Source organism: Bos mutus, chromosome 1, assembly GCF_027580195.1.
Source record: "Bos mutus isolate GX-2022 chromosome 1, NWIPB_WYAK_1.1, whole genome shotgun sequence".
Lineage (NCBI taxonomy): Eukaryota > Metazoa > Chordata > Mammalia > Artiodactyla > Bovidae > Bos > Bos mutus.
In genome coordinates, this window is record NC_091617.1 from 91,775,143 (window position 1) to 91,788,233 (window position 13,091).

Here is a 13,091-nt window from a genome sequence, read left to right on the forward strand (position 1 = left end):
CTGTAAGTCCCTGAGAAAAAGATACTTATTCTTCACCATTATGTCCTCAGTGTAAGTAGCTTACGCTTAGTAGGTGCTCAATAAATATCTGTTGCATGAATGAGTGAATTGCTTCAACTTCTGTTTTACAAGAGAAACAGAATATTGCTAAATGATTCATTCCATTATCTTTCAAGTAGAAAGCTACAAGCGTGCATGTATATGTGCTCAGTCATGTCTGACTCTTTGCAACCCCATGGACAGTAGCTCACCAGGCTCCTTGTTCATGGGCATTTTCCAGGCAAGACTACTAGAATAAGTTGCTATTTCCTCCTCCAGAGGTAGAAAGCTAAATAATCCCAAATGATCCATGATGTATAACTAAATATACTGATTAAAATCTCTTAAAGTATAATTATATATTTACTTTTCTTTAATATACACAATGAAAATAACAACTGCTAGCAATTTCTAATTAGTTTCTCTTTTTTCAAATCCATATTAACTTAGGATTCAAAAATCAGTGTGATACATTTATATAAGCTAAACATATAATTGTACAGCATAGTGTTCAGCTATACACAGTGTACAGCATGGCTCTGAGTAAGTCCTCACTAATGTCAGCATGACAGTAGTAATACCAATGGACCAGTTTATGGTGATGGCGATAAAGAATGTGTATCAACAATGTTATATATAAGTCATTTGAAAGACATGTATCCAAGATAATATTATAAAGAAAGAAGGATAAAAATTTGGACATCTATCTATTTCAAGATATAGGAAAAGCATAATCACATGTCTTTTTTCCAAGTAATTGTTATTGGCATTATTCTTACACTAAGCATGATAATAACAAATTATTGCATTAGGAAAGAGAATGTGCATTATAGTCGCATAATTTTACGATACTCCATAGGGCATAGAATAATTCTCTCTAACGTCCAAAAATGCAAGCAAACAATATTGACATCGAAATGCTTTTTGACAAAAACAGCCATTACAGAGAAAAAGAGATAAAAAAAGGTTTTTATACTCTCAACTCCTCAAACCATTTTACAAATATTTATAAAATGTCACCAATAGAGGGCTTACCTGAGGTCAAGTGAAAGAGGCCCTAAACCATCAAAAGCTATTTCCAATGTCCAGCTGGGAGATCTAAAACAGAGAGTAACAAAGACAGTTTATGACAAAGCTGACACACAGTATTCTGGAAGGAGTGAAATCAATTGTGACATTTTTCATTTATTTGTAAATGCCTCTTTGGCAGTACACTCCCTCAAAACGACAGTTGCTTCTTACAGAAGAGGGGAGGTGATGGTAAAATACAGGAATCCTGACAGTTGCTTTAATGAGATTCTGCTTTAGGGCTATTCTAACACTTTTCCCAACGAGGAGCCTGCCCTTCATTTTCAATATCATAACTCAGTAATTTGGAAAATGTTATCTCTGTGAAAACTAAACCAGTCAGTCCTTATTAGCTATTGTTCAGTTGATTTTCCTCTTGTCTTTCAATTAGAAGAAAACATTCTAAAGCAAGTATCTAAATAAATGTCAGCCATACAGACCAATTATGTCTTTTATTAAAAAAGTACTCTTTTATCAAAAACAGTAATATGGTGTGTGATTGAACAACTCAAGACACACTTTCCAGTAACTCAATATTTGTTTGAAAATATCACAGAGTACAATATAAGATATATTTTAAAGACTTTACTTTCTATGTTTTAACAAGTTCCTCTGGAAAAGGAAATTATTGCCAAGGTAGTTTCACTAGTCTTAAAAATTTGAGCAACTCCAAATTAAGCAGTCTAAAGATTCCACTTCATGTATTCATTCAATTTTCCTTTGATCATATATTAACTGTTTGGTGCAAAGTAACTGTCCTCAACCCATTTCTTTAAAAAATGTAAATTATACTGTGCAAGGAAAATACAATCTAACACAGGGTAGCCCAGTATCTATCACCTATTAGTCAACCAATAGATATTTACTGAACTGATAAGCTGCACAAAATCAAATCTTTGTGCATAGCAAAACACATTTTGGCATTTCACTGCATTATGGGTTCAAATTCTAGATCACAGAGAAATGAACTAAATAAGAAACCTCAGAGACATAACAAACTTTCTGGGTTCCAATTTGCTTTTCTATGAAATAGAGTTGGTACTATTTACTGCATGTGATTTCTGTAATGATTAAATAAATGTTGGGGCAGGAATAAAGCACCTAGCACAAGTTCTTGGCTCATAATATGTTGTTAATAAACAATAGTTATTATAATTACAAGGTTTTACTTTGACCAGAACAAATAACATCTTTCTCAAATATAACAACAAAAGTAGCAACAATAAATAAGTGGAAGGAGGGAACCATGGCTGTAAGAATTCTAAGATAAAACCTTTAGTTCTATCTCTTCCCTCTGTGAAACTCAGCTCTCTCATCACAAAAATGGAACTAATGTTCCTACCTTTACATAAAACACCATCTCTGCTTGGCTGTGAAGGCTGTCTGGGTATTTAAGTACCCAAACATCGTGCATTCTCAGAAAATGTTCACTGACCACGGCAGTGAACATCATCTCAGTGAACATCATCATCATCTCAGGTTGGCAGATTAACTGTGGTCTAAGATTTGTGTTGGTAACCTTACTCTGATGGTCGCTGGTAACTTCAGGTACTGCTTAGTAGAGATGGAAAACTGCTCGAGCAGCTAACGTATGCAAACTCATGAAGGTTTTTGTTTCTTTATTCTACCCTCAATTACCTAGTGCAGTGGTTCTCAAACTTAAAATTACCAGGAACATTTTTGTAAAATGTTAATATCTATGTGCAACCCAACACAAGTAAATCAACATATTTTTTTAAAGGCTTTCCAGGTAATTCTAATGTGCAGCTAGGGTTTAGAAGCACCAGCCTAAATGCTGATGCTGTTTCTCCCACAGACGCTACTGGCTTCCTACCCACTGCTTTCTCTTCTTTACAGCCCTGATTCATCTTAGGTGTCTATATTTTTTTCCCAAACAGCTCTGAGGAGGTTGATTATGCCCAGGTTCAAGACAACTCTGATTAGACTCAGCCAATCATAGTGAACCCATATCCTTTGCCAGGAACTGATTTAAGGGTATATAGGTTACCCATATCTAGTCAACAAGATGGGAGGAAAGGTATTTTGGGGCTTTGAGCAAAGTTTTCCACCTTCCTAACAAAATTTTTTTTTTCCTGCTGTTGTATATGGATATGATTCCTAGAACCACTTTACTCATCTTGAAAACATGAAGAAAGTTAATATTAGGACATAGGTAACATCTTGAGAATGGCAGAGAAGGGTAGAAACAGATTCTGCGACAATGTCATTCAGCTACTGAATTAATTTGTCCAACTTCTTGAATTATCATGTAAAATAAATTCAAATAGCATCAAAGTACTTTTATTTTTACACAGCATCACAAAAAATATTAAATAAGAAAAAATCTATATCCCAAGCTTAAGTTTAGCTCAAAGATGTCTTTGTTTATACTTTTAAAGCCTTTATGAACTAAACCAACTAGTGAAAAATACCAATTTTTCTTAAAAACTAAATAGTGTCAGTTTTATTGAAGTGGCTTTATAGCACTTATTTTTACTAAGAAATATTGTATTGTAATATACATAAGAAATTTAATATGGATCCTGTCACTCAAATATTTTTCAGCAGTACTAATTTGTGCTAATCTTTATACACACACAATGTAAAATATTAAATATATTTTTTCACTTCATATATGTAAATATATACAGGTATTTGCTTTTTTAAATTGTTGCCAATGATCTGGTGCTTAAAATAAAGAATATGAGGTTTTTTAATAATCACAATAACCCCATCATTTCCTAATAATTGTGCTTCTCCTTGTAATAGATTCTATGCATAACTTTCATTTCTTTCAAGTAGCAGATTTTACTATCAAAGGTCCATATTTTATAATTTTTATCCTTTTACTAGAGCAGTTATTTCCTAACTTCAGAGAATACTGGGAATACTTTGGAAAGACACTTTACTATCAACCACACAGCTGGAATGAGATTAAAAGGAATCTGTTCCAAGATCTACAATGGAGATTTAAAGTGGCACAGGCTGTATTGTATCACCATGCTCCAGTCTGCCAGTTTAAAACCTGATTTCTTCCAAACTCTCTAAGTTCTTTTGTGTTGTTTTCTCTCTCTCCATCCCATCTGCAATTTCTATAATATTTATGCAACAATAAAAAAAAATCACCAGAACTTTTGTGGGAAGGGGGAAAATATTAGACTGCCCTTAGCAGGTAGAGAAGGAAATGGCAGCCCACTCCAGTATTCTTGCCTGGAGAATCCCAGGGACAGGGGAGCCATCTATGGGGTCGCACAGAGTCAGACACGACTGAAGCGACAGCAGCGACAGCAGCGGCAGCAGCGGCAGCAGGTGGTATTTGGTAGATAAAGAAGACAGTATCATGTATTAGGAGTCTTAGCTTTTGGGAGCCAGCAGAGATGATCAGATGGGGAAAATAGGAAGTAGAGCTGATGGGGGGCTCCATGATAAAGTGATCTCTTCCTACACAACCCACCAAATCTGTAATGTACAAACTGTCATGGCAAGTTTAATATGATGGACTTATTGTGAAAGCCAATAGGGGATATAATTTTGGTGCAGGACCAAGTGAATGTAAAAAGCTGAAACAAAGTGGGTTCCATGAGCAGAAAAAGAGTGCTGGAAAAAAAGAAACTCTGAGAACATTCTCCTCCCCAGAAGAGATTTGAGTGTAAAACAGTTACGCAAGCCAATTTTCCCTCAGTAGCTTGGAAAACCTCAATGTACATTTTATCTCCCTCACTATTCTATGAGCTCCTGAGATCAATGCTGCCTTTCACTCTTTGAATCGTAACAGAACTCAATAAATGAACTTGGGCAAGCTCTGGTGGGCAAGCTCCTCCAAAACAGTCTTTGTCCCTCCTAACTCCCAAATTTAAGCAAGTTCTGTATGCAAATTTCCTTTTCTACCCAAAATATTTTTTTATTATTTTTATTTTTATTTAATCTTGGCTGTACTAAGTCTCTGTTGTTTTGCACAGACTTTTTCTAGTTGTGGCAAACAGAAGCCATTCTTTGTTAAGGTGCTCAGGATTCTACTTCCAGTGGCTTCTCTCATTGCAGAACATAGGCTTTAGGTATGCAGCTCCCATGCTCTAGAGCTCAGGCTCAATGGTTGTGGAATATGAGCTTAGTTGCTCCACAGCATGTGGGATCTTCTCAGATCACAGATAGAATCTGTGTCCCCAGCATTGGCAGGTCAATTATTTACCACTGAGCTACCAGGGAAGTTCCTACCAAAGATACGAATAAGACCAATGTCTCAATAATGCTAAGAATTTGGCAGAGCTGAAAATCTCATGGACGACTTTAGTTCAGGGTCAAATTTGTATCTCCAGATCACTTACTGCTTTGTCAAAGATACAGGATAGCTTCCACCACTCAAGCCCTGGTCTTAACACAGTTCCTTGACAACTGCTACTAGATAATAAGAGTAAGAAATATTCCCAAAAGTGTAGAATGTTTTCCTGAATGTCATCTGGGAGCTCTAAGATCCATTTCTGGTATCTTTTGCTCTCTGCAAAAGATGGGAGCTTCTAAAATTATAGCAATAGATCTGCATGGTTTAAAGTATCATAGGTGCTTGTGTCTGTCTTCAATCCTCCTCCTCCAAAGATAAGTACCTGACATCATCTCTGCAGGGACTTTCACAAAGTAGAGACTTAATAAATGTCTGGCACACTGAACTAAATTATAAATGAAGCACCTATTGTTTGCTGTTTTTATTTATACCATAACTATCCTTAGATAATGAATTCATTTATCTTTTGAAGCACTAAAATACAACCACTGGTATCAGATATACAACCATTAAGATTGGATATTTTATTTCAGAAGTATAAAAATCAACATTGGTCTTAAAAAGTTCTACAGATTTTTAGGAAGAATTTAATATTTTGAAGTTTATTTCTGATGGCAAGTCTCTATTTCTTGTAACTTCCATTTCATTCATAGAAATATATGAGATGTCTTAAGAACCATTGGTATTTCAATTGTAAATATTAAGGAAGTTGTATTGCAATGCAGGCAGGTAATCCTAAAGCCCAGCAGAGCAATAATGATTAACAACACAGTCTAGAGGGAGTGTAAATTTTAATACCGTCACCCATAAAATCCATGTTTCAAAGGTTACAAAACAGAATCAAGTTTACCAAAAAGCAAATAAATCAAATAAATCATTTTGTTTAGTGGTTTCTTATTTTATCTCTGACTTTTTAAATAATCAGCATCATCTCCCCAGAGCAGGTAAACTATCCTCACCTGCAAATGCACTATGCTGCTGCTGCTGCTAAGTCGCTTCAGTCGTGTCTGACTCTGTGCGACCCCATAGACAGCAGCCCACCAGGCTCCGCCGTCCCTGGGATTCTCCAGGCAAGAACACTGGAGTGGGTTGCCATTGCCTTCTCCAATGCATGAAAGTGAAAAGTGAAAGTGAAGTCGCTCAGTCGTGTCCGACTCTTAGCGACCCCATGGACTGCAGCCCACCAGGCTCCTCCATCCATGGGATTTTCCAGGCAAGAGTACTGGAGTGGGGTGCCATTGCCTTCTCCGTTAATGACACTAATGGAAATTAATAATTTCATGAATGCCTTTTTGTTTTAAAGTTTTTTAATACCCATAGTCTTTTCTTTTTTCAAGTCTCATGAACAATAAGTCAATGTGCTTAATTTCAATTACTTCAACAAATTTGTCATTTCACAAAATAAGGTGATCATACAAGAGATGAATCAGTTGTACTATTCAATATTTTAATAGTCACATTTTCTATGTTTGTGATAACTTGTAATTTATATAAGGCTATTTCTATAAATCTAAACATGCTATGAGTGTTTATAATCTAAAGGAAAGGAAAAGACTAACACATGAAACAGTAGTCATATTTAACCCATACTATTGATGCTCTTCAGAAAACCTAGTGAGGAGAGGTAATCTTCTCTGAAGAGAAAGTATGAAATATCAAGTTGGAATAAGCTCTTGTGGGTGTATTTAAATCTATCTGCTTTAGAGATTAGCAAATGTTTTTTCCTGTAAAGGTCCAGATCATAAATATATTATTCTTGGCTTTGCTGAATATATGGTCTCTGTTGTGCCTATTCAGTTTTATGCTGCAAGGTGAAGTCATAGTGTGTAAACACATTTGCATGGTTGCATATGTTCCAATAAAACATTTTTTTTGAAAACAGCTGGAGTTGAGAACTAGAGTTGGCTTGGGGGACATAACTTGACAATTCCCAGTCAGGTTCATCATTGAGAAGTTATGCATCCCATTTTCAAAACGAAATAGAAGGCATGAACAGGATGGAGGCCAAGTGGAATGTTTTTGTTGATATACCCTGAATTCCCAGAACACCCAAAATACTTATACTTGAATGTAATTTCAATGAAATAGGATACATGCTTTGCTAACCATTGTTCTACAATATCCATGCAAATTCCTCCCTACATTAGGACTGATTCTTTAGAACCTGCCAACCACATAAATCTCTTCCTAAGTTTCTGTCATTGAATTTCCTTGACAACAGAGTTAGCTGTGACCAAAGAGTTTGCACATCAAATTTGATAATTAAAAGTTGAATTGCATTTTTAAATAAAAGTAAAAGTCCTTTTATTATCACTCAGTTGTGCCCAATTTTCTACTGCTTTCCTAGAAATCAATATTTAACTACAAAAGAAAGTAGAATAGAACACACTTATTAAGTACAAGTATCCTGAAACATCATGACAACTTCCTTTCACTCCATCCTCCATCATGGAATACTTCACAGCACATTCAAAATTCTGAACAGAAATGCTAACAATTGTCATGTGCTTCTCAGTTATTTCAGTAATAAAAGACTAAGAAAAATTTCAGTGTTACAAAATGCATCACTAAACACGAGTTAGCTATTTTAAAATGTCACTTATTAAAATTTACTTCTCCCTAATATTATTTCCTTTAGAAAAGTTATGAAAAGTGACCATTAGTTAATAAATATTGATTAATTACTGTATGTCAGGCAGTATGTAATGTTTTACATTTATTAAATCATTTAATAATCAAGCATATAATCATGCAGATACTATTTTTACTCTTATTATACAATGATGAAGAAACTGTGCTTGTACAAAATCACAGGGTTTCTAAGAAGCAGAGCTAGTATTTGAAAGCAGGAGTTCTAGGCTCCGAGTGCTAATGAGGTTAAGGCCTTGATTCAGTGTCTGCACAGGAATGCTAGTCTCCTGGTACAGTGAGTATACCATACATTCTGTCTGAGAAATATCATTACTGACAGAGGATGATGAAATAAGAGATGGAGGTGAACGCAGAGACATACAAGCCAAAAGTGGTAGAAAGTGAGAGACGAGATCCAAATATCATTTATTCAACAAACGTTACAGGTCAGTAATCCTCCTTACAAACAGGACAAACGTATTTATTTCAGCTTGGAATCAGATCGGTCTCATTAAATTCTTGCTCTACTACCTCCCAGGTAGTTTTTCTATTACTTGCTTAAAATTTCTGAAACAAAATCTTCTGACATAAAATGAGAATAAGAACCCAGATTGTTTTCCAAGGATGTTATGAAGATTAAATGAGCTCATGAGGGCTTGATACATACTGCATGCCCTCAAGATGGTAGCTACTATTATCATTCAGGGTTTTGTTCTTTTTTAAATGTAAGTATCAAACAATATGTTAAAAGTTAAAAATGTATCCAGTCATTTGAATGGCCTGTCCATATAACTTTCAGCTTCTCAAAATTTGTTGATTATCTACCATGTGCTAAACCTTATTAGAAAAAAAAAAAAAAACTCAGTTGTGGTTAGTCATAAAGACAAACTCTCTATAAAATTGATTTTTTCACTTTCATCTGAAGATATTACATGTACACAACTGTTAAGACATTATTTCAATCCACATAGCTTCCTACCTTGTCTATGGCTATCCCTTCCTGAGGGATAGCTTCACAGGGTCAAGAAGGCTGAACACCCTCTCTTATCATCATCCACTTATTTCAAACAATTTCATCCATTTTTCCCAAAGTACCATAAAAATATCATCATTTTAGAACTGTCTATACATTCCTTGATACACCAAAGATAGCATTAGGATGCCATCTGATGTACTCATCATTAAATGAGGAGGTGGTGGCAACTGTATTTTAATGTAGTCAAATCATACTCCAGTAAAATTTTTAATATATGATGCTAGTAACTATGTAACACTGGGAATAATCATTTAAAAAAACAGATCATATTTCAAGCAGCTTTTCTTAATTCAAAGGAGGGAAAAAATAGATAGATATGGATGATACAGGAAGAAAGAGAACACCTATATTCATAAAAAATTATTTTATAATTTCCCCTTAAAAGAATTGTTTGAATAGACATTTTTCCAAAGAAGACATAAAAGTGGCCAAAGGCACATGAAAAGATGCTCAACATAACTATCAGGGAAATGGAAAGAAAAATTTCCATGAGCTATGATTTCACACCTGTTATTAATAGAATGGTTATAACCAAAAAGACAAGAAATAAGTGTGAGTGAGAATATAGGAAAAGGAGAACAAATATTTGTGCTCTGTCAGTTGGAATATAAATTGGAAAACAGAATAGAAGCAACACAAAAATTTTTTAAAAGATCTACCATATTAGCCAGCAATTCTTTGGGGGCATTTATGCCAAGAAAATAAAAATACTAAAGCTAAAGATATATATGCACTCTCATGTTCACTCCAGCACTGTTTACAATAGCCAAGAGAAGGAAACAACTTAAGTGTGCAGTAAGAGATAAACAAATATTAAAACGTGTCACACACACTAGAATATTTTTCAGACCAAAAAAAAAAATTGAGTGTGATTTGTTGCCACACAAAAAAGTGTTACCATTTGCGACAACATGGACAGAACTTAAAGATATTATGCTAACTGAAATAAGTCAGAGAAAGACAGATACCACATGATCTCACTTATATGTGGAATCTAAAAGCAAAAAACTAAAACAAACCAAAAAGAAAAAAAAAAAGCACACGGATATAGTGAACAAGTTGGTGGTTGCCCGAGGTGCAGCGGTCAGGAGGAGTGGCTAACAGGTTAAAAGGTTCAAAATTTCAATTATAAAATTACTAGGTCATGGGGAAGAGATGCACAACATGGTTACCATGGTAAATAATACTGTATTGCATATTTGAAAGTAGCTAGGAGAGTAGACCTTGAAAGTTCTCACAAGAAAAAAACTTTCCCACAAGAAAAAAATGCTTGCAAATATGCATGGTGAACAAATGCTGACTTACTGTGGTGATAATTTTGCAATACATACAATAACAAATCATTAAACTATACACCTGAAACTATTAAAATGTTACAGCAATTATGGTATATCACTTATCCCTCAAAAGAAAGAGAATAATGTACCTATTGGATTCTTTCTACTTTGTTCATGAACTGAATTTTAAAAAGGAGAAAAAGTAATGTTACAGAACAATATGATTGTGGTTGCTAAAATAGTAAGATATATAATTAGATTTTTATATTTAAGCACAAGTTGGCAATGACCTAGCAAATATATGAATAGCAAAGTTATAAATAAGGAAAAAGACACTTCTCCACAGATGAGGCAGTGTTAAGCCTCAGGTGGGTTAATGGGATTAGCTCCAGCAGGCAGCAAATCCCATGAGATAGAATTTATCTTCCATCTATTTTCAGTTCATCCAGCTGGTACAGAGCAGTTCTTTTTCCTGTCACTCCATTGTTGTCATCTGTCTTAGGTTCAGTTTTCAAACTTAAACTATCTATTACATCTTTGTTACAGGAAAGCTTAAACAAAGTGCATTTGTATAAGAGATGCAGACAAAAATTTAAGAATACTCCATTAGGTGACTATCATCAATCTTTGCTTTTACAGAAAACTTATATGAATTAAGCCAAAATTATACTGAAATGACAGAATGAGTTATGGCTATAAGAATTTGTCTCAAGAAGATGATATATACATATATAAATATAGTTATAACTGATTCGCATTGTTGTATGGCAGAAATCAACACAACATTTTAAAGGAACTATCCTCCAATTAATTAAATTTTTTTAATATTAGAAAAGATTTTTAAAAATTTTCCTCATGGGATATTCTATGCTTATTCCATTGGTACTGTCATTGTTTAAGCATTTTTAATAAAACAAATGAGAGTTTGTCACACATCAGTCTCATCACTTAACAAGGTTACATTATCGAATCAGGTCCATTTACCTGACAACCAACAAGCCACACACTGTTGCAGCAAAGAGCATGTTTATTCACAAAGCAGCCAAGTGAGGAAATGAAAGAACAAATCTCTAATCCGCGTCCCCGACGATAATGGACCCTAGATATTTATGGGATCAAGCTGAGGCATGGGGAACATAAGGAAAAGTGATTAGAGATAAGAAAAAGGTGAGTTAATTATTGTTACGGTTGAGTTCTCAGCCCTCTGATATCAAAAGGTCACCGAGCAGACATTGGTTCATGCCCTGTTGGAGGATCGGTGGTCCTAACTAGTTTTGCTCCAATTAGATACAGCTGACTCCAAGTTCCCAGAAAGTAACTTGGGCAAAACATATTGTTCAGGCTCTGTGAAGCTTCAAGGACATGCAACAGTTTCATAGCAATGATTAAAGTGAGCTTGATCACCGAAGGCAGGTTACAGGTGTAACCTGTAATTACAGGTGTGATGAATTTAACTGATGATTACCCTTGGTTTCAGTCATCTCTAAGTTTCTGGTTGCTGTTATATGACTACAAAATAGTCCACTCAACGACTAACTCTATTAATACCAAGACAATGTAGAAGACACAAAAGATAATGATTCCATTGTACCATGGGACATATAGAATGACACTATATGTGGCATTTCTTTGAGAGGGATATTAAAAACAAGAAGGAAAGAGAAGAGCAATGAAAGACAGGCAGGAAGCACCAAAACACCAGCCCCACCACACATACACACACACAAACACGCAAGAAAAAAAAAAACACTTTTTACTCATCATTCACTCATTTGAACAACTTTGCCAAGGGCTACCCTCAATCTAAATGGTAAAACTTTAGAATGATCTGATATTTCAAAGTCTTACAAAAAAATTACTTCCTTTGAAAATGTTTTTCCCGTGTTTGAGAAAATCTGTATACTAAACATATTCTCCAAGTGTTGGTTTGAGTCAGGATTTCTGCTTCTAATAAAACGCTCATTTAATATATTTGATTTGATATGCCAATCTCACGGGTGGCGTGTGTGACTATGTGTGAGAAAGAGACACAGATACAGACAGATAGACACAAACAGAGACTCACAGAGAGAGAACTTGCTGATTCATGTAAATTATGACATACATTTGTAATGTCAGAGCTTTTCATACTCTGGATAGTTCAAATCACTGAGCCTTTATCTTGAGGGAAAAAAAGAAAAGAATACAGAGAGACTTATCGTGTCAGGGCTGCTAATTCTGTTTCTTAAAAAGTTGACCAGGCTTCTAGTCTTTGAAAAGGCAACTGGGACAACCACGTACTCAGTGCAGTCAGAATAGATCTAAACTTTCCTATGGTTTACTCATCCTCTCCTTCACACAGCAAACTGCTGCAGAATAGAGAAAGGGAAGAGGCCTGGGAGGGAGGACCACATTTACAAAGGTCCATAAACAAGAAAAAATAAAAATATCGAAGGAGTTCAAGCTGACTATAGCATGAAATATAAAGAGGAATGGCAAAAGATAAAGTTAGACCTGTAACCAAAGACCAGATAATAAAGGGCTTTAAAAGTGAAAGTGAAGTCACTCAGTCGTGTCTGACTCTTTGGGACCCCATGGACTGTAGCCTATCAGGCTCCTCTGTCCATGGGATTTTCCAGGCAAGAGTGTTGGAGTGGATTGCCATTTCCTTCTCCAGGGCATCTTCCCGACCCAGGAATCGCACCCGGGTCTCCCACATTTCAGGAAGACGCTTTACCATCTGAGCCACCAGGGAAGCCCAATAAAGGGCCTTAGTGAAAGT

The 13,091-nt window shown here is 35.3% G+C and overlaps 1 protein-coding gene across 5 annotated transcripts in view; it reads right to left on the reverse strand.

Moving 5' to 3' along the window:
• NAALADL2 (N-acetylated alpha-linked acidic dipeptidase like 2) overlaps positions 1-13,091 on the reverse strand; it is a 1,605,389-nt gene that overhangs the window by 1,514,846 nt on the left and 77,452 nt on the right. For all 5 annotated transcript variants that reach the window (XM_070373006.1, XM_070373026.1, XM_070373016.1 and 2 more), the window contains exon 2: positions 1,075-1,137. The gene's annotated coding sequence lies outside the window, so the exon portion shown is untranslated. The remainder of the gene's footprint in view (positions 1-1,074; positions 1,138-13,091) is intronic.